Source organism: Littorina saxatilis, linkage group LG14 (genome assembly GCF_037325665.1).
Source record: "Littorina saxatilis isolate snail1 linkage group LG14, US_GU_Lsax_2.0, whole genome shotgun sequence".
Taxonomy (NCBI): Eukaryota; Metazoa; Mollusca; class Gastropoda; order Littorinimorpha; family Littorinidae; genus Littorina; species Littorina saxatilis.
In genome coordinates, this window is record NC_090258.1 from 37,828,919 (window position 1) to 37,847,694 (window position 18,776).

General features: G+C 40.8%; 1 protein-coding gene across 1 annotated transcript in view; it reads left to right on the forward strand.

Moving 5' to 3' along the window:
* The first annotated feature begins 2,331 nt into the window (after window positions 1-2,331).
* The window catches only part of LOC138947713 (uncharacterized), a 52,688-nt gene continuing 36,243 nt past the window's right edge, over window positions 2,332-18,776 (forward strand). The window contains exon 1 of the mRNA XM_070319253.1: window positions 2,332-3,006. The gene's annotated coding sequence lies outside the window, so the exon portion shown is untranslated. The remainder of the gene's footprint in view (window positions 3,007-18,776) is intronic.

Consider the following 18,776-nt stretch of genomic DNA (forward strand, 5'->3'; position numbering starts at 1 on the left):
TGGACCATGTAAGATTGGACCATGTAAGATTGGACCATGCGTGACCCAACATGTTTTAAAATCGTCACCACGAGTTTTCGTCACACTCAACAATGGGACTTTAATTAGTGTACAGATGCTAGTTGTCTGATTGGTCAGTTTGAGAATCAACAGAGCTCTCGTGGATCCACGGAAACACGTGGAAAAAAACAACAAGAGAAAAAACGGCTTCGCGATGCGCTAAACAATGAATTGTTTACGGTATATAATATTTTATTTACGGTATATAATGTATTATTTACCAAATCATGAATTATATAGCGGAAACCTATTATATAGCTATATAAAGCATTATTTAGTGTAATAATACTATTTCAAGGCAAAAACAGTAAATAATAAATTATTTATCTAAATAATAAATTATTTATCTAAATAATAAATTATTTATCTAAATAATAAATTATTTATCTAAATAATATTTTATTTAGATAAATAATATTTTATTTAGATAAATAATATTTTATTTACAGATAATATTTTATTTATCTAAATAATATTTCATTTAGATAAATAATATTTTATTTATCTAAATAATATTTTATTTATTTAAATAACACTTTATTTACATATAATATATTGTTTAGAGAAAACGCGTAATTATTTATAAATAATGAGTTATTTACAAACACAATCTCTTATTTATGCTAAACAATGCATTATTTAGTGCTCTGGGCTCTCTTTTTTCTGTATCTGTAAATAATGCATTGTTTAATTTAAACAATGCATTATTTAGCTAAATAATGCATGATATAGCTAAATAAAGCATTGTTTAGCTAAATAACGCGTTATTTAGCTAAATAATGTGTTATTTAGACATCAAGAGCTAAAAGGGACTTTTGCACCATTCGGATTGCCATACAAAAAAAGATGCCAGGATTGGAAAAATGCCAATCACTTCAGCCTGCAATGTCAAACATTTACTTCAGCCAACGGCAGAAGTTCGCTCACATTAATCAGTGTCATAAATATTTAACCAGGCACTGAACTCGTTTTGTCTATCTGACCATGTGGCTCAAGACCGACTCAAGACGTTATTCCTTTGACGACCCAAAGTGCTCGAAAACAATACTGCATTTACACATATTCTGGTAGCACAATAATGGCACGATCTCAGAAAAATAACCAAAGAAATAGTAATCGCTCTTTATGCATACGACATGTGTACTGGAATAAGCGAGAGTTGCCATACGGAACCTTTCTCCTGGCACCTGGGAATAACAAGCATAGAAATGAACAAGCGACTTTCATCCTCTTTTAATACTTTTATTGGCCGCAAGAAGCAAGAATGAAAGTCACTTGTTCATTTCAATGCTTGTTATTCTCTCATGCAGGTGCTAGGAGAAAGGTTCCGTACAACTCTCGCTTACTCCATTACACATGTCGTATGCATAAAGAGCGATTACTTCCCTTTGGTTATTTGATATCTTAACAACGCTCTGCCTCATTTCGCTTAAAGATTCTTTAAAAAAAATAGTGTTTTTAGCCCCCCCCCCCAAAAAAAAAAGTTTGTTTTTATGACAATGCATACACACACACACACAAATTAGTTCATATTTTGCGTTGGTTGTTTGTTTTGGGACCGAAGTTTGTTTTTTATTTAAACAAACGCATGTGGATTTTTATTGGCCAGAAATTGTGCGAGCTGTGCCCCCCTGGATGTCGGAGATGAATAACTTCCCTTGTATAATTTGCAAAACTCGATTCGGAAGTTGTTATATTTAACTATGATTCTTTGGGTTTTTTAAATTTTGTGTTGAAGAGTAAACAAACTTTCACACAAAATACAAAACATTCTGGGGTCTGGAGTAAAGAATGAGTAGTTCGGTCGGGGAATCGGAAGCAATGATGTTTTTCTTGGCCTTAAAAAAGCAGCAAAAGTTGAAAACGACGTTAAACACCAAATAAAGAAAAGAAAACTGAGAAAGCAATACAAATGCCAAACAGTCCTAGACAAACCAGTGTCCTGGCTTCATGAAAAATATTGAATGAGGATTCAGTGAACCAGCGACGTTCTTCCCCAACTTACGATTCTTACAAAGCTAGCAGACTATAGCTAATATCGATTTTAATGAAACTTGGATTTTACAAGAAAGGTCAGTTCCCTGATTCAATCACACAATCCCTGTCCTTTTCTTTTTGCTGGCTTGTTTTAGAGAGACGCGACAGTACAGTGTCTGTGTGAGGAACAGAACAGAATTTTCCAGCAGAGAGGTTGTAGTATAAACAGACCGGCAGTAGCGGAACGTGACACTAATATTGCCGAAAGCGTGCCAGGCACAGCTGAATGTGTTCTGATTCTGACCCCGCTAGAGGTGTCACTTTAGGTCACTGCTGGGGTCAGTCTGAGGATATTGGCACTTTAGTTCGGGGTCATGGACCGGAGAGAGAATGTTCGGAGTTGTGAAAGAATGTTTACTGTAACGGATGGGAGTATTTGTCAGAGAGCGTTTACTGTAAAGTATGTAAACGAACGCTGCAACACAAGGACGCTGTACACGCGAGTGTGTTGTGTTGTGTTCAGCTACTCTACTTCAGCAGTGAAAAAAAGCGCTGAGGTTGTGAGCGAGCCAGCGAGCGAGTGTGTAAATAATGCTTCATTCGCGTGCAGTGTGCGTCAAGCCAGTGGTGTGTTTTGTACTCTGTGTGTCAGTCACTGATCGTTTCTTCGCTGATTTAGCGTCAAACACCTGCCCAGTTGCGCACAAACTCTGATGTGAATGTGTTTATCAGATGTTCGACGTGTTGCGTCTATTTCTGCACTGTGTCAGTGTGCCCGATGCCATTCAAGGATGTGGATTTATAGCACACAACTGCGACGTAAAGAAGCGGTGGTGTGCTTGTGACGTGACCTTAAACATCAATGATGTAAAGTGACCATGCAAAAGTGTCAAAACTCGCTTGTGTAAGCATTGCGGATGCACTGGGATTACTTTGGGGGATTTTAGTGCAGATACTGGAATGTTGCCGGTAAGTTTTGACAAGTAGGTCTACTGAACATTCAAAATCATTGAGTTGTGAAACTGACTGAAAGGCGTGTTGCGTTTGCTAGACGCACGTTTAATTCATTTGACGAGTCGAGGAGCTGCCGTGTCCGTGTGTCAGTGACGTTCGTTCATTCATGTGTGTGTGTGTCTGTGTGGTACAGCCACGGTGTGTGCATGTGACAGTCCGCCGTGTGTGTGTAGTGTGTGTCACGGTGTGTGTGTGCAGTGCGTGCGTGCGTGTGCGCGCGTGTGTGTGTGTCTTCGTGTATATATGCGACGGTGTGTGAATGTGTGTATGTCAGTGCTACAGTGTGTACGTACGTATTTGGCTCTGTGTGTGTGTGTGTGTGTGTGTGTGTGTGTGTGTGTGTGTGTGTGTGTTCGTGTATGTTTGTTTGTTTGTTTGTTTGTTAACGCCCAGCCGACCACGAAGGGCAATATCAGGGCGGTGCTGCTTTGGCAGCACAGGCTTCATGTCTCACCCAGTCACATTATTCTGACACTGGACCAACCAGTCCTAGCACTAACCCCATAATGCCAGACGCCAGACGGAGCAGCCACTTCAGTGATTGCCAATTTTAAAGTCTTAGGTATGACCCGGCCGGTGTCACAATTTCATCTTTCGCCTGTGTACATATTTCCCCCTCGATATATATACTCAAGACTGAAATGTTGTTTCCTGGCAAAATTAAGAAGTGAAATTATCTATGGACGAAAAGCATGTCAGTTTCTTGCATGTGAAGAAAATCGGTGGTGAAATTTAATAGTTCAAGTTTTTAGTTCAAGTTTTATTAGTCCATAACCCATGGGGGCATTTTGAACAATAAATACAATCAATACAATCATGATATATATGCTAATATAGTAAATAAAAAAATAAACAAATAAACAAATTATGAAAAACGGTTACAATTTCTATTAATAAAGTCCAAAATATTCTTTAATTTCTTTTTCTTAGTAGCAAACAACTTTTTAAATTTAAGTGCATTAGGTTTTTTCCAATAGTAAGGTGGTAACAACTCAGCTCTTTCTTCTTTGAAAAAATCACAGACAAATAAATAATGGAATTCATCACCTATGTCTTGTGATACACATTTGGTGCAAGTTCTTTCTGACCTCGGGATGTTAAGATAACGTTCTTTCTGTACAGGCAAATTGTTGTTTAATGTTCTAAACTTCATCATTGAAACACATTGCTGATATGGCAGGTGTGTGACATAGTCTTCACATGCACAAATATCTTCAAACATTCCAAAACATATTTTTTGTTCCAATTTCTGTAAACCATTTATGGATATACTGGTCATACAAGATTTATAGATTTCACCCCCAAAATCGATTTCTTCGAAAACGTGCACCGAGTGGTTACGTCCCTTGAATAAGAAGGGAAACATTTTAGGATGAATCAAATTTCTAAGTTAAATAAAAAAAAATTGGTTGGACAAATTTGGCCCCATGAATGTAAGGTACACAAGGTCGCTCATCAGTACTATCGAAGGGTGGTTTTTTGTTCAGTGTAGAGTTTATACTAGATCACCGAGGCCAAGAATCGAAATATCACCACGGCGAAAGATGAAAACGTCACACCGGGGTTCGAACCCACGACCTCCCGATCACGGGGCGGACGCCTTACCACTAGGCCAACCGTGCCGGTCTTCGTGTATGTGCGATGGTGTGTGAATGCATGTATGTCAGTGAGTGCTACAGTGTGTATTTGGCAGTGTGTGCGTGCGTGCATCTGCGTGTATGTAGATCACTGAGTATGCGAGTATGTGCCATATATATCTATGTAGAGTGTGGTACGAAATGAGACCGCGTGTAATCGAGTAGTCTATTGTACTAATCGATAGGCATAGATGTATAATTCCAAAGACGACGAAACGTTACAAGAAGTAACCTTGAAGCAAGCGGGTTCTTATTAGTTGTCGCAATCGTGCCATGGAAGAAACACACACAAACCGTGCCGGCACACACACACTCACACTCACACATACAAGCGCGCGCGCGCAGATATTGGCACTTTCACACTCAGAAGCGATGGGAGGGGACGGGTGAAAAAAAAAAGGTGGCGGATGTTTCGGGATGGGGGACATGCTCGGGCTATGACCGCGTGTTCAGAGAGGGAATTTATGTTCAATTAATTTCATAAATAAAACCTACATGTATATATATCAATTTGCAAATGTCATTAAGCCACCACACACAACAAAATCACACTCTCCACATAGAGCATCTAGGCTCTTGATGTTTGGTATACAGTGTCCAAGGTTAGGGATTATCGTATCCAGGTTTCCCAATTGCTTCGTTTCCGGCCGATTTATGTGGAGCACGTGATGCGCACAAAAAATATTGGCCGTCTAGAAGTGTCGTCTGCGCAATGATCGCGGCGGCGCCCGCGGCTTTCTTGACCGCCAAGGACGACCGCGCACGTTGTGATACGTCATTCGTTAGACCTCAATTCCGTGAAAGATCTGTGGCAATAAAATATTAAACTACATGCAGTGCCTGTGGCGTCACCTTCGTTAACGCTGTAGAATAAACCTGCTGACCTCTTGAGAGTCAGCGGCCTAGGTCATTGACCGACTGACCATCCTGGGAACATCTCAGATACTGAGCAAAGAATTGTAGATTTCCCTAACATCTCCCATGATGGTTTTTTTCATTTTTTAGGGAGAGAGATAGGGGGGGGGGTTGAGAGAGAGAGAGAGAGAAAGAGAGAGAGAGAGAGAGTGAGAGAGAGTGAGAGAGAGAGAGAGAGAGAGAGAGAGAGAGAGAGAGAGAGAGAGAGAGAGAGAGAGAGAGAGAGAACTTTATCAATGGATAGCGGAGGTTTCCTATTATATTCTCGTCATAATATTTTTTTCTACCGCGGCAATAAATGAGAAGCAGTTTCGTACGCCTCTCTGGACCTCTTTTGCTGGTTCAACTGAGATAAGTTTAAGTGCATGTTTTCTTTGTTGTTGCTTTGTTCATTGCAATCAACAGGTTACTGACCCCGGGTGTTGAGTGTGACGGATTTTATGCTGTGTCACGTAGATAGAAAGGAAAGGTCATGAGAGGTGTTAGGGTTAGAATGCGTGCCCTATAACTCAACGGTGTTAGGGTTAGAATGCGTGCCTTATAACTCACCGGTGTTAGGGTTAGAATGCGTGCCCTATAACTCAACGGTGTTGGGGTTAGAATGCGTGCCTTATAACTCACCGGTGTTAGGGTTAGAATGCGTGCCCTATAACTCACCGGTGTTAGGGTTAGAATGCGTGCCCTATAACTCAACGGTGTTAGGGTTAGAATGCGTGCCTTATAACTCACCGGTGTTAGGGTTAGAATGCGTGCCCTATAACTGACCGGTGTTAGGGTTAGAATGCGTGCCCTATAACTCACCGGTGTTAGGGTTAGAATGCGTGCCCTATAACTCAACGGAGCTTGCCTTATTTGTACACAAACCCACTTAGGTTGAAAGTATGACAAAAAGCAAGAACTCCAAACAAACAAACAAACAAACAAACCAGTGACAGCAGTCTCCATTAAATTATTAAGATAGACAATTCGTTTTCCACTTCTTATGTCGAAGTGTCGGACTTAGCCAGAATAATATAACGGTCTGCGGGACGCTCTGGACTCCTTCAAGTTCCAGCACTCTTCTGTGTGTGTGTAGTTGTGTTTGTGTCACTGTTGTGTGTAGTTGTGTTTGTGTCACTGTTGTGTGTAGTTGTGTTTGTGTCACTGTTGTGTGTAGTTGTGTTTGTGTCACTGTTGTGTGTAGTTGTGTTTGTGTTGCTGTTGTGTGTAGTTGTGTTTGTGTCACTGTTGTGTGTAGTTGTGTTTGTGTCACTGTTGTGTGTAGTTGTGTTTGTGTCACTGTTGTGTGTAGTTGTGTTTGTGTCACTGTTGTGTGTAGTTGTGTTTGTGTCACTGTTGTGTGTAGTTGTGTTTGTGTCACTGTTGTGTGTAGTTGTGTTTGTGTCACTGTTGTGTGTAGTTGTGTTTGTGTCACTGTTGTGTGTAGTTGTGTTTGTGTCACTGTTGTGTGTAGTTGTGTTTGTGTCACTGTTGTGTGTCTGTCTATTTCTGTCCATGCCTGTGCTACAAATCTCGACATACACTCGATCGAATGGACGAGTGTACTTCCAGGCGTAGGATCATTCATTTTTACATTTAGTCAAGTTATGACTAAATGTTTTAACATAGAGGGGGAATTGAAACGAGGGTATGGTGTATGTGTGTCTGTCTGTCTGTCTGTCTGTGCGTGTGTGTGTGTGTGTGTGTGTGTGTGTGTAGAGCGATTCAGACTAAACTACTGGACCGATCTTTATGAAATTTGACATGAGAGTTCCTGGGTATGAAATCCCCGAACGTTTTTTTTATTTTTTTGATAAATGTCTTTGATGACGTCATATCCGGCTTTTCGTGAAAGTTGAGGCGGCACTGTCACGCCCTCATTTTTCAACCAAATTGGTTGAAATTTTGGTCAAGTAATCTTCGACGAAGCCCGGGGTTCGGTATTGCATTTCAGCTTGGTGGCTTAAAAATTAATTAATGACTTTGGTCATTAAAAATCTGAAAATTGTAAAAAAAAATAAAAATTTATAAAACGATCCAAATTTACGTTTATCTTATTCGCCATCATTTGCTGATTCCAAAAACATATCAATATGTTATATTCGGATTAAAAACAAGCTCTGAAAATTAAATATATAAAAATTATTATCAAAATTAAATTGTCGAAATCAATTTAAAAACACTTTCATCTTATTCCTTGTCGGTTCCTGATTCCAAAAACATATAGATATGATATGTTTGGATTAAAAACACGCTCAGAAAGTTAAAACAAAGAGAGGTACAGAAAAGCGTGCTATCCTTCTTAGCGCAACTACTACCCCGCTCTTCTTGTCAATTTCACTGCCTTTGCCATGAGCGGTGGACTGACGATGCTACGAGTATACGGTCTTGCTGAAAAATGGCAGCTACTTGACTAAATATTGTATTTTCGCCTTACGCGACTTGTTGTTCCTCCACCAGGGGCGGATCACATCCTTTTCAAGGGGGGGTTTCCAAACTTCTTGTAGGGAAAATGTTGATGAAAATCAAGAAAAACGGAGCAATCTGGTGCAATCTGAGCATCAGTTTTTCTTTATTTTCGAGTAAAAAAACAAAAAATTTTGGCTGGGGGGGGGGGGGGAGGGGTCTGGAAAAACCCCTGGATTCCCCCCCCCCCCCCCCCTGTCCACCACAAAGGCAGTCGTACTACGTTTTCTCGTGAGAATGAAACTGTGCGAGATGCCTGAATTACATTTTTTTCTAAGACGTGTTTCCTCATTCTGTAGTCACCTAAGCCGAATCGAGAGCCCGCTTATTTAACAAAAATAGTGACCCAGTGACACAGAAAATCTCCATTCTTTTGTGAGGTGGAGACACTGAATGGTTTCTCTGTCGCAGTAATGTATACAGTTTGCTGTAAGGCGATCAAATTGTCAAGTTTTATACGTTAGCAATGCTTTTTTTTCTCTATAAGTCAAGGTGTTTGACAGGGACTTTCCCGACCAGTGAAGTGTTCGAGTCGCTCCAAATGGTGGATCAAATGATAAGAAAACTTTATTTCGTAAAGCCAAGCAGTAGTGTGCACAATCCAATATAAGCAAGAACAAAATCCAACAACAAAAATTCAATCATGACTCAAGATTGCATAGAGTTGTGTCGGCGTAGACTGATAACATTGATTACATTATATATTTAATTAGTATAAGACTCAAGAACGCCAGGAAGCAGTTCTTTGATGGATCTATCATGGACAGACTCTTTAAAACCGACACGGAAACCTGTTACTCATTTTCTGAAAGACTCATAACACTATATAATTTTTGTTAGCATTTTTTTTTTTAAATGTCTGAACGCGACACTAATGCAGTTCTTCAATCGACCGATGGACACCGACTCTTTCAAGCCGGCACGCAAACCTGTTTTGCGATGTTTTACACTCTTTATGTGACGCGAAAATGTAGCGTTTAGGGGGCTATCACGTTGACAATGAATGGCTATACCTTGCACTCACATGATAAATTCCTGATGCCGCGTGTCTGTGTCGGGAGATGACTGTGCCAATACTCTCGGGAACAATTTATGCCAGTGTGTGGCGAGGAATGGGAGTACACTATCAGAGAGAGGAATAGATAAAGAGAGAGAGAGAGAGAGAGAGAGGGGGGGGGGGAGGGGTCAGTGTATGTTTTTATACGTCTTTTTGTGTGTATCCTTCTGCTCCTTTTATTGCTTTTTTTCTATGATTATATTTGTATTTCAAATGAATAAATGGTACCGAGTTGCAAATAATACATCACAGTTACCTCTACGTAGGCCTATGCTACAAATGTAATAGATTCATGTTCAAATGCTTTTGGCTATATTTCTCCCTGGAAGTGTCGCACATTGACTTTCTTCTGTACTTTTCCGTTTCTTTCTGAATGCGCTAATCGTTTTTTTGGCTGAGGTATGTGAGTCAATGGAGGATAAACAACACAGAGAGAGAGAGAGAGAGAGAGAGAGAGAGAGAGAGAGAGAGAGAGAGAGAGAGTGTGTGTGTGTGTATGTGTGTGTGTGTGTGGCACAATGTACCGCAGAGTAGACTAATCAGTGTCCTCGTAATTAAACGTTCATTACTAGTATGTTTTTAAACGTGAGCCTTGAAGGCTTTGCCTCTTGCTCTTGGATTCATGCACCCTGGTCTAGATGTTGAGGTTTGATTTGCCCCCCCCCCCCCCCCCCACAACTAGCACATAAGTGTCGCTACTATAACCTTTTCCTAGATTTCTCAGTTTCAGTCGTAAGAAGCTGAGCAGACTATTTTTGTTTTATTTTTAGAAGCCATATTGAGAGCGAGTGCAATTACTGGCAAGACGTTTTATCGTCGTAACAAGGGGCAAAAGAATTGTTTTATATGAGGAAATTGACAGAATGACGACACTGGTTCGGCGGTACCAGCACTTTCAGTCTGGTGGTAGTCATAATGAATAAGTTAGTGCCGTGCTTGTATTGGTACCAAGGCTAAAGCATATTATATTGAGAGCTCGGAATTGTGACGCTTTCCGCGTAGCATGTTATGTTGTAGCAGGACTTGCTACGCTGTTACGTGTGGCTGTGTGTGTGCGTGCGCGCGCGCTCGCGTGTGTGTGTATGCGTGCTTGTGCGTTAGAAAGAAGCGAGAGAGCGAGAGAGAGAGAGAGAGAGAGTGTGTGTGTGTATGTGTGTGTGTGTGTGTGTGTGTTGCCTGCGTGCGTACGTGTGCGTGCGTGTGTGTGTGTGTCTCTCTCTCTCTCTCTCTCTCTCTCTCTCCCCCCCCTCTCTCTCTCGCCTCTCTCTCTCTCTCTCTCTCTCACACACACACACACACACACACACACACACATGTATATATAAATACCAACCCACGCACGCAGTGTACGTATGTCTTGAGCAGCATTCCTTACAACACCTTCACGTAAACAGTAGACTTTGGATGAGGAAAAAGATACGAGTTCACGTAGAACGGAACATGTTTCCCATCCATCACTGCCGGGCCGCAACAACACCATTTTCAAAGAAACTGTTAAAGGCACATGACATCTGTCCGGCTCACCATCTCAAAGAAACTGTTAAAGGCACAGTCCTTCACGTGACATCTGTCCGGCTTACCATCTCAAAGAAACTGTTAAAGGCACAGTCCTTCACGTGAAGTCTGTCCGGCTCACCATCTCAGATCGGGCCAGGCTTTAACCGTTGAAGGAGAACATCCCTCCGCTTGGACGCCTGACACATTACATATCAACAGCCTGACACATTACATATCAACAGCCTGACACATTACATATCAACAGTCTGACACATTACATATCAACAGTCTGACACATTACATATCAACAGCCTGACACATTACATATCAACAGTCTGACACATTACATATCAACAGTCTGACACATTACATATCAACAGTCTGACACATTACATATCAACAGCCTGACACATTACATATCAACAGCCTGACACATTACATATCAACAGTCTGACACATTACATATCAACAGCCTGACACATTACATATCGACAGCCTGACACATTACATATCAACAGCCTGACACATTACATATCAACAGTCTGACACATTACATATCAACAGTCTGACACATTACATATCAACAGTCTGACACATTACATATCAACAGCCGGACACATTACATATCGACAGCCTGACACATTACATATCAACAGCCTGACACATTACATATCAACAGTCTGACACATTACATATCAACAGTCTGACACATTACATATCAACAGTCTGACACATTACATATCAACAGCCTGACACATTACATATCAACAGCCTGACACATTACATATCAACAGTCTGACACATTACATATCAACAGCCTGACACATTACATATCAACAGTCTGACACATTACATATCAACAGCCTGACACATTACATATCAACAGCCTGACACATTACATATCAACAGCCTGACACATTACATATCAACAGCCTGACACATTACATATCAACAGCCTGACACATTACATATCAACAGCCTGACACATTACATATCAACAGCCTGACACATTATATATCAACAGCCTGACACATTACATATCAACAGTGACACATTACATATCAACAGCCTGACATTACATATCAACAGCCTGACACATTATATATCAACAGCCTGACACATTACATATCAACAGCCTGGGCGCCTTTTCTACAAAGTGGTCATTTGTCGATGAATTGATTTCATGAATAAGCAACTAGTGTCCGTTGAATAATTAATTCACCAAAATATTCCCACTCTGCGCAGGTAGGAACCAGTTTGTTGAACTTTTGCTATGTGTCCAAATAGGGTTACGGTTAGGGTTAGGGTTAGGGTTAGATGGAGGGTTTATCCCATGTTAAATCCCAGACATATTTCAGATCGTTAGCCGAACTGCTTTGTGTGTGTGTGTGTGTGTGTGTGTGTGTGTGTGTGTGTGTGTGTGTGTGTGTGTGTGTGTGTGTGTGTGTGTGTGTGTGTGTGTGTGTGTGAGTGGGAGGGGGATTGTTTCTTTCAGTAGTTGTATGACTTTTACTTACCTCTCAAGATGGAGTGATTCTACTAAAGCTGGGAACAGCAATCTGTTACTGTCCCTTAAACATGCGCTTTGGGAGTTGATATACTAAAGTATAGGACACCGACCTCATTATGCACAGCGGAGCAGTGACTACCGTAAAACGTCAAGGAGAATGCCTGAAGCACTCGTGATTAATTACTTTCGCATATTTCACTATACTATTCATTAAGTCATACGTGGTAGATGATTTGAAATATAATTAATAAGGAGTTTTCACTGATACTAATAATTTATACTCAGATGGGTTTTTTTGTGTTTTTTTTTAGTATATATATGATATGGATTGATTGGTAAATGTAATGAAAATGGGAAATATTTCTCCGTACTCTTTTTGAAAACAGAATACTTGTGGACCTAGAGAACTGAAAAAAAATGTTTAAACCTTCCCAATCCTGCATGATATATCCTTTCGGGAAAAATCTGTGATCAGAATGTTCCCGGGGATTTATTTAAGCTTAATCATATCAATCGGATTTGCAGTGACAAGTATGGAAGCTAGACAAAGTAAGCTTTGAGATGCAGGCTTAAAATCACATTACTTAGAAGTTCGTACTGAAAAAGAGAACTATGTAATCACTGTTGTTTTTGTACTCTTTGGAATGATTTCATAATTAGATTTGTTAGTGGTGACTTTTTGTTTTGCAACAGAAATACGCATGCTACAAAGCACACATAGTAGGGAAATATTCATTTTACTGGTTTAAATATGACAGAGATAACAGATGTATCACACACAAAATCATGAATATATGGGACAACACATTGTTTTTCGTCTCATTATTAATAATGTTAAAAGCACTTATTTTCTTTCTTGGAAAGCTGTATTGATCAGCAAAAATGTGAAGGGAGGTGTATGAATAATGGAACATACGAGTGGATAATAATATCGGATCTGAAATTGGCTATTTATCTATAACTTTGTTGACAGTGCCCAGGTGTTGTTTAAAGCAGCGAAACACGAGTTTGTGAAAGGCGCTTTCAAACAAGAGGAAAACAATGGTTTGATGTTGGCTTTTGTCCTGCAAAGTCTCACACGCAATACCCTCAAGACCGAGCAATTTTATACAATTTATGCGAAAGCGAAACTCCATTTTTCGGCAATAGTTTAGTCATTTATTTATTTATCACTTTGTTTAGTAACTCATTCAAACATTCATTTTATTGATGTATCAATTGATCATTCATTCATTCCGTTATTGAGTCACTTGAGAAAAAGTGACTCTATGTAATCGGTCAGTGTTAGTCTGTCCGGCCGGCCGTCCGGCCGGCCGTCCGTAGACACCACCTTAACGTTGGACTTTTCTCGGAAACTATCAAAGCGATCGGGCTCATATTTTGTTTAGTCGTGACCTCCAATGACCTCTACACTTTAACGATGGTTTCGTTGACCTTTGACCTTTTTCAAGGTCACAGGTCAGCGTCAAAGGAAAAATTAGACATTTTATATCTTTGACAAAGTTCATCGGATGTGATTGAAACTTTGTAGGATTATTCTTTACATCAAAGTATTTACATCTGTAGCCTTTTACGAACGTTATCAGAAAAACAAGGGAGATAACTAGCCTTTTCTGTTCGGCAACACACAACTTAACGTTGGGCTTTTCTCGGAAACTATAAAAGTGACCGGGCTCAAATTTTATGTGAACGTGACTCATTGTGTTGTGAATAGCAATTTCTTCCTGTCCATCTGATGCCTCATATAATATTCAGAACTGCGAAAGTGACTCGATCGAGCGTTTGCTCTTCTTGTTGTTTGTAATTTTCATATTTTTTGTATTTATTTATATTTTTTGTATCTATTTATTTACTTTTTAACAAACTTTTTTATGTTATTTATTTATTTATTCATTTATTTTAATTTGTTGTTAGTAGCACAGACCTGTTGACTACCATGTGACCTGAGAAAGGAAACCAACTTGCATCGGTCCCGAATAATAATAATAATAATAATAATAATACGAGAATTTACAACCCGCACATATCTCACCACAAGGCGACTCAAGGCGCACTCATACACATTCTTTCGCATTAACAACTCATGCACACTCATTTACACTTACGCATAAATTACATGAAGATGACAATGCAACAACACAAACAGAGACACGGCACTCAATACTGTAGTAAGCATGAAAAACAACAGAAAATGTCGAATAATAGTTATGTACATGGCTATGTACAACTGCTCTGATTTAGGCTTGCGGGTGAGGTGGGTGGAGGGGGGGGGGGGAGTGTAGCGGGGCACAGTAGTCTAAGGATTATTTAGGGAAAAGAAAAGTATTGAGGCCAAATAGGCCGAATAGGCATATATATCGGTTGAAAGAACGTTTAAAAGAAAGAAAAAACAGCCAACCAACAGACCAGTCGTCCACTCGTATCCCCTTGGAGCCCAAGTGACGAACATGATATCACTATTTCATTCACGTGCAAGTGGCATCATTTCTTTTTGAGCCTGCTGGGACACAAGTAATGGGTTAGTGCATTTGTAAACAGGAATCGCTTGACAAGTGGCCCCCTTCATCCCCCCCTTCCTCGTCCTGATATGGCTCTGCGTAGTCGGCTGGACGTTAAGCAACAAATAAACAAACAAACAATTTCTTTTTGAACTGGGCATTGCAGACAATTTAATAACGTGAGGCGTCTTCCTATCTTCAAATCCCAGCGGCCACATTGACGCTTTTCGCGTTGTCAAGTGGCTAGAAAACTGGCAGCGCAACGGCTGTGCCAATCTGCCAGGCTCGATTTATTCCTCACGGGCCAGAAGGGAGCCCATAATCGATTTTTTTTGTGTCCCAAAATTCGCAAAATAAACTCAGCAATAGAATTTTGTAACAAAAATGTGTAAAACTTATATTGACTTTTTGGGCAAGAAAGAAACAGGTCATTGCCATTGGTTTTTTTTGACGAAATTCGCAAAATAAACACAACTGGGAGCCAAATAATACCAAACTGTGTTGAACTTTTGGGCAAAAATGGAACCGACAATCGATTTTTCATTGTCAAAATGTGCAAAATAAACACAACGGGGACTTTTTTTAATTTTGTTTTAATAAACCAATTGATACTAAACTTTGTTGGACTTTTGCGCAAGAAAGAAACCGACAATCGATTTTTCAATGGCAAAATTCACAAGATAAACTGAAGAGGAGCATTTTATTTTCAACCAAATGATTGAGTTGAATTTTTATTTGGCAAGAAAGGAACCCAAAATCAAATTATCTTGCAAAAATGAAACATATACTGAACAGTGGCATTTGTATCTTTTAAGCAAAATATCAACAACTTTAAAATTGTCTATAATTTGGAATTCTAAGCGGCTACGTCAGAAACTCCGTTATACAAAATGCTGTTTTGTCTAAATGCGAAAACATCGGATCGTGCAATCAATTGAGTGGCCCCTAGGTGATCGTGCCAAAGTGATTGTTCCGGTCGCCGAGACTTGGACATTCGATCCCGCACCGTGCCGCAGTGACGTGCACGTGCTACTTACGCTTATTGACAGCTGAGTAAAGTCGTGGTGGTTGCATGACCGTTGAGTATTATCAAATGTTTATCACTGGTGAGTGACGGAATGTTTTCGTGCAAGACTAAAAGGCAAAACAAGAATGGTTAATTTATAGAACATTCAATCTTAGCAAAGCAATACATTCACGAGAACTTTGTCCTATTGATCTTTAAAGTGGACAGTCTTGTGTTTTTCTTGTGTTATGCAATGTTTATCGATGCAGGTGTCCGCCGCAGGAACGGTCGAACACGGGAGTCATTACCTCGTCAACTTTCAGGGGTACTATAGCAAAAAGTGCTGTATTTCAGCAATGCTCCGTTGAATTCCTTTTGAATTTTCATTGTCTTATATCTACATACTAGATGAACTTCAGGGTAGGCCCTACGGGTCCTTACAGATGTCCAGATGTTACGCAATCTTCAGGAAAATGTTTTACTTACATCCAAAACAGTCATGACTTCGCATGCAAACAGCTAAATGGTCTGTATGCCCCTTTCGCCCCAAGACATATCGCCCGATTTCACTTCGCCTCGTTTCGCCCCGACGTCGCCCAGTTCGCCCCATTGTTCTGGTGCAATGGAAATTGGGCGAAGTGGATGTAAACCAGACAAATGAATAATACAAGTTCTGTCAGTCTCTGCTAAAGTTTAATTTGAGTATGACCACTGCGTTCTCATATTCTTCTCTCCCATGTGCTATCCACGTGGCACTGAAAAAAACCCAATACCGTTTACTGCGTTATCAGCAGTGGGATTGACATGGCCCTTTGGAGTGCTTGCAGGTTTGACAGAGGTTACCGTGCCCATGAATAAATACGGTCTGTAACATGATTCCTTGAGTGGAGATTTCCTGTCCTGGCATTAAGGACCATCCACGTGATATGCGAGAAAGTTTTCTCTCTCTTTATACGCGTGCAGAAGTAGAACACTAGTACTGACATTTTTTTTTTTTTTTTTTTTTTTTGGGGGGGGGGGGGGGGGGGGTATAAAACATGTATGCAATACTGTCTGATGACAGGGTCTGTCTTTGCGAAGCTTGTGTAACGGTTGAAATTAGCAATTTGATTTACATCGCCAGTGCATTTGCATGTTGCCCGTGCGTGTGTGCAGGCAGCCGTGTGTGTGTGTGCGCGCGGACGTGCGCACGTGCGTGCCTTCGTGCGTGAGTGCGCATGCGTGCGTGTGTGTGTGTGTAATTGGGGGGGGGGGGGATGTAGGAAGTAAATTGTTGACGGAGAATGGATAGTACTAATCGTTTAGAGGTAAAGCGCTGTTGAATCGTGCCTGCTTGTTTAGAGAATGTCCTCAGTGTCGAGTGATGAGCGCTTAGTGTAACTCGCTGGATTATGCCTGTGTGTGTGTGTGTGTGGGGGGGGGGGGGGGTGCGAGAGAGAGAGAGAGAGTGTGTGTGTGTGTGATTCGATGGAAATGTTATCTGGTAGCGTGAAACATTGACCTTCTGTAGAACATTGCCCTCATTGTCAATTACTCTTGCTATTAATATACTAATCAATATTGCCGGACGAAAGTTGAAGGTAACTATGTAATACTCCTGTGCGATTCGCTCCCCTTTGTCTGTCTCTGTCTCTCTTTTCGTCTGTCTCTCTTTTCGTCTGTCTCTCTTTTCGTCTGTCTCTCTTTTCGTCTGTCTCTCTTCCTCCCTCTCTCTCTCTGTCTGCCTGTCTATTTTCCGCTGAATTTATGTCTGTCTACCTGTCTCTCTCTGTCTGTCTGTCTGTGTGTGTGTGTGTGTGTGTGTGTGTGTCTCTCTCTCTCTCTCTCTCTCTCTCTCTCTCTCTCTCTCTCTCTCTCTCCATCTCTCTCCATCTCTCTCTCTCTCTCTCTCTCTCTCTCTCTCTCTCTCTCTCTCTCTCTCTCTCTCTCTCTCTCTCTCCTTGTACGCGTGTTAGTGAACACGCGCTCCTCTGCCCTATGTGAAAGAAGGGACCTATGTGGGGGAGTGGGGTCTATGGTCATATGTTTGTTTGTGAGTGTGCCTGCGTGCGTGGATATGCGTCCGTGCATGCGGAGATGTGTAGCCGTTTTTGTTTGACCTAGTTTACAATTCAGTAAACAAAAAAATCGCAACCCGTGTGTGCGTGTTATCTTTCGTGCGCACCACGTTAACCCCCTTATCTCCTGCATTGCAACCAACTGCGTTCTGAAAACGTGGGTAAACAGGTCCTTCCGGAAATCCCCACAAGGTGTGACCCAACTCGAGAGGGGAATGCATTGTATGGAGATCCTTTGAGGTAACTTGGTACTTGTTGTTTTCGTGTTTGTTTTGCAACACTTTCGTTTCGAGGTTTGTATTTTTTGTTTAATCTCTTTGTGGTAAGCGGCTTATTTCCATTTTTGAATTTAGTACATTTTCGTGAAGGTATAATAATTAGGTCATACTAATGACTGCCATTGATAGCAAACCTTTCCCTCTTTCAAGCTCTATCAAGGTCACGTACGACTTGGTCACCAGGTGACCACGTGACAATCTTTCATGCCACACAGTTCATTTAGATGTGGACACTCGTCATTTGCACGCGTGAAATGTGCGTCGAAAAGAAATTTCACAGATAAAAAAAAAAAGTTATATGTATAGCGGCTATGAGGCCTTGACGAGGAGTTTAACTCCGCTATTTTTAAGAAGTAATTATGAAGAAATAAAAAGCACCCAAGCCGCAAAAATGATTTCACTCACAAAATCATAGTGGTCTGATTGTCTTGAATCGAGTATGAGGGAAATACAAAGCAAATCATGAACAGTTTTTGAAATAAAGAGGAACATTTAAGTACCAGAGGGTCTCAAATGAGCTATAACGATACTAGACGTTCAGCCACGGCACTGCAGCAATGTGATCTGATGCAGTGGTAGCTGTAAAAGCAATCCCCTTCAACGACAGGACACCTTCCAATAAAGGACACTTCCTGCTGTCCTTTTGTCTATAAATGTAACCAAACAACCCCTATCAACAAAAGGCCACATGCAATGCAGCGTAACTGATGGCTGGTCCCAAGGGTATTCTTTCATCACTGGTACATGTACCACTGCAGTGCAGTGTGTCGTGGCCCTCACCCTGCTCCAGTTCTAGGCCTCCTATCTATTCTTGGAACAAAGAGT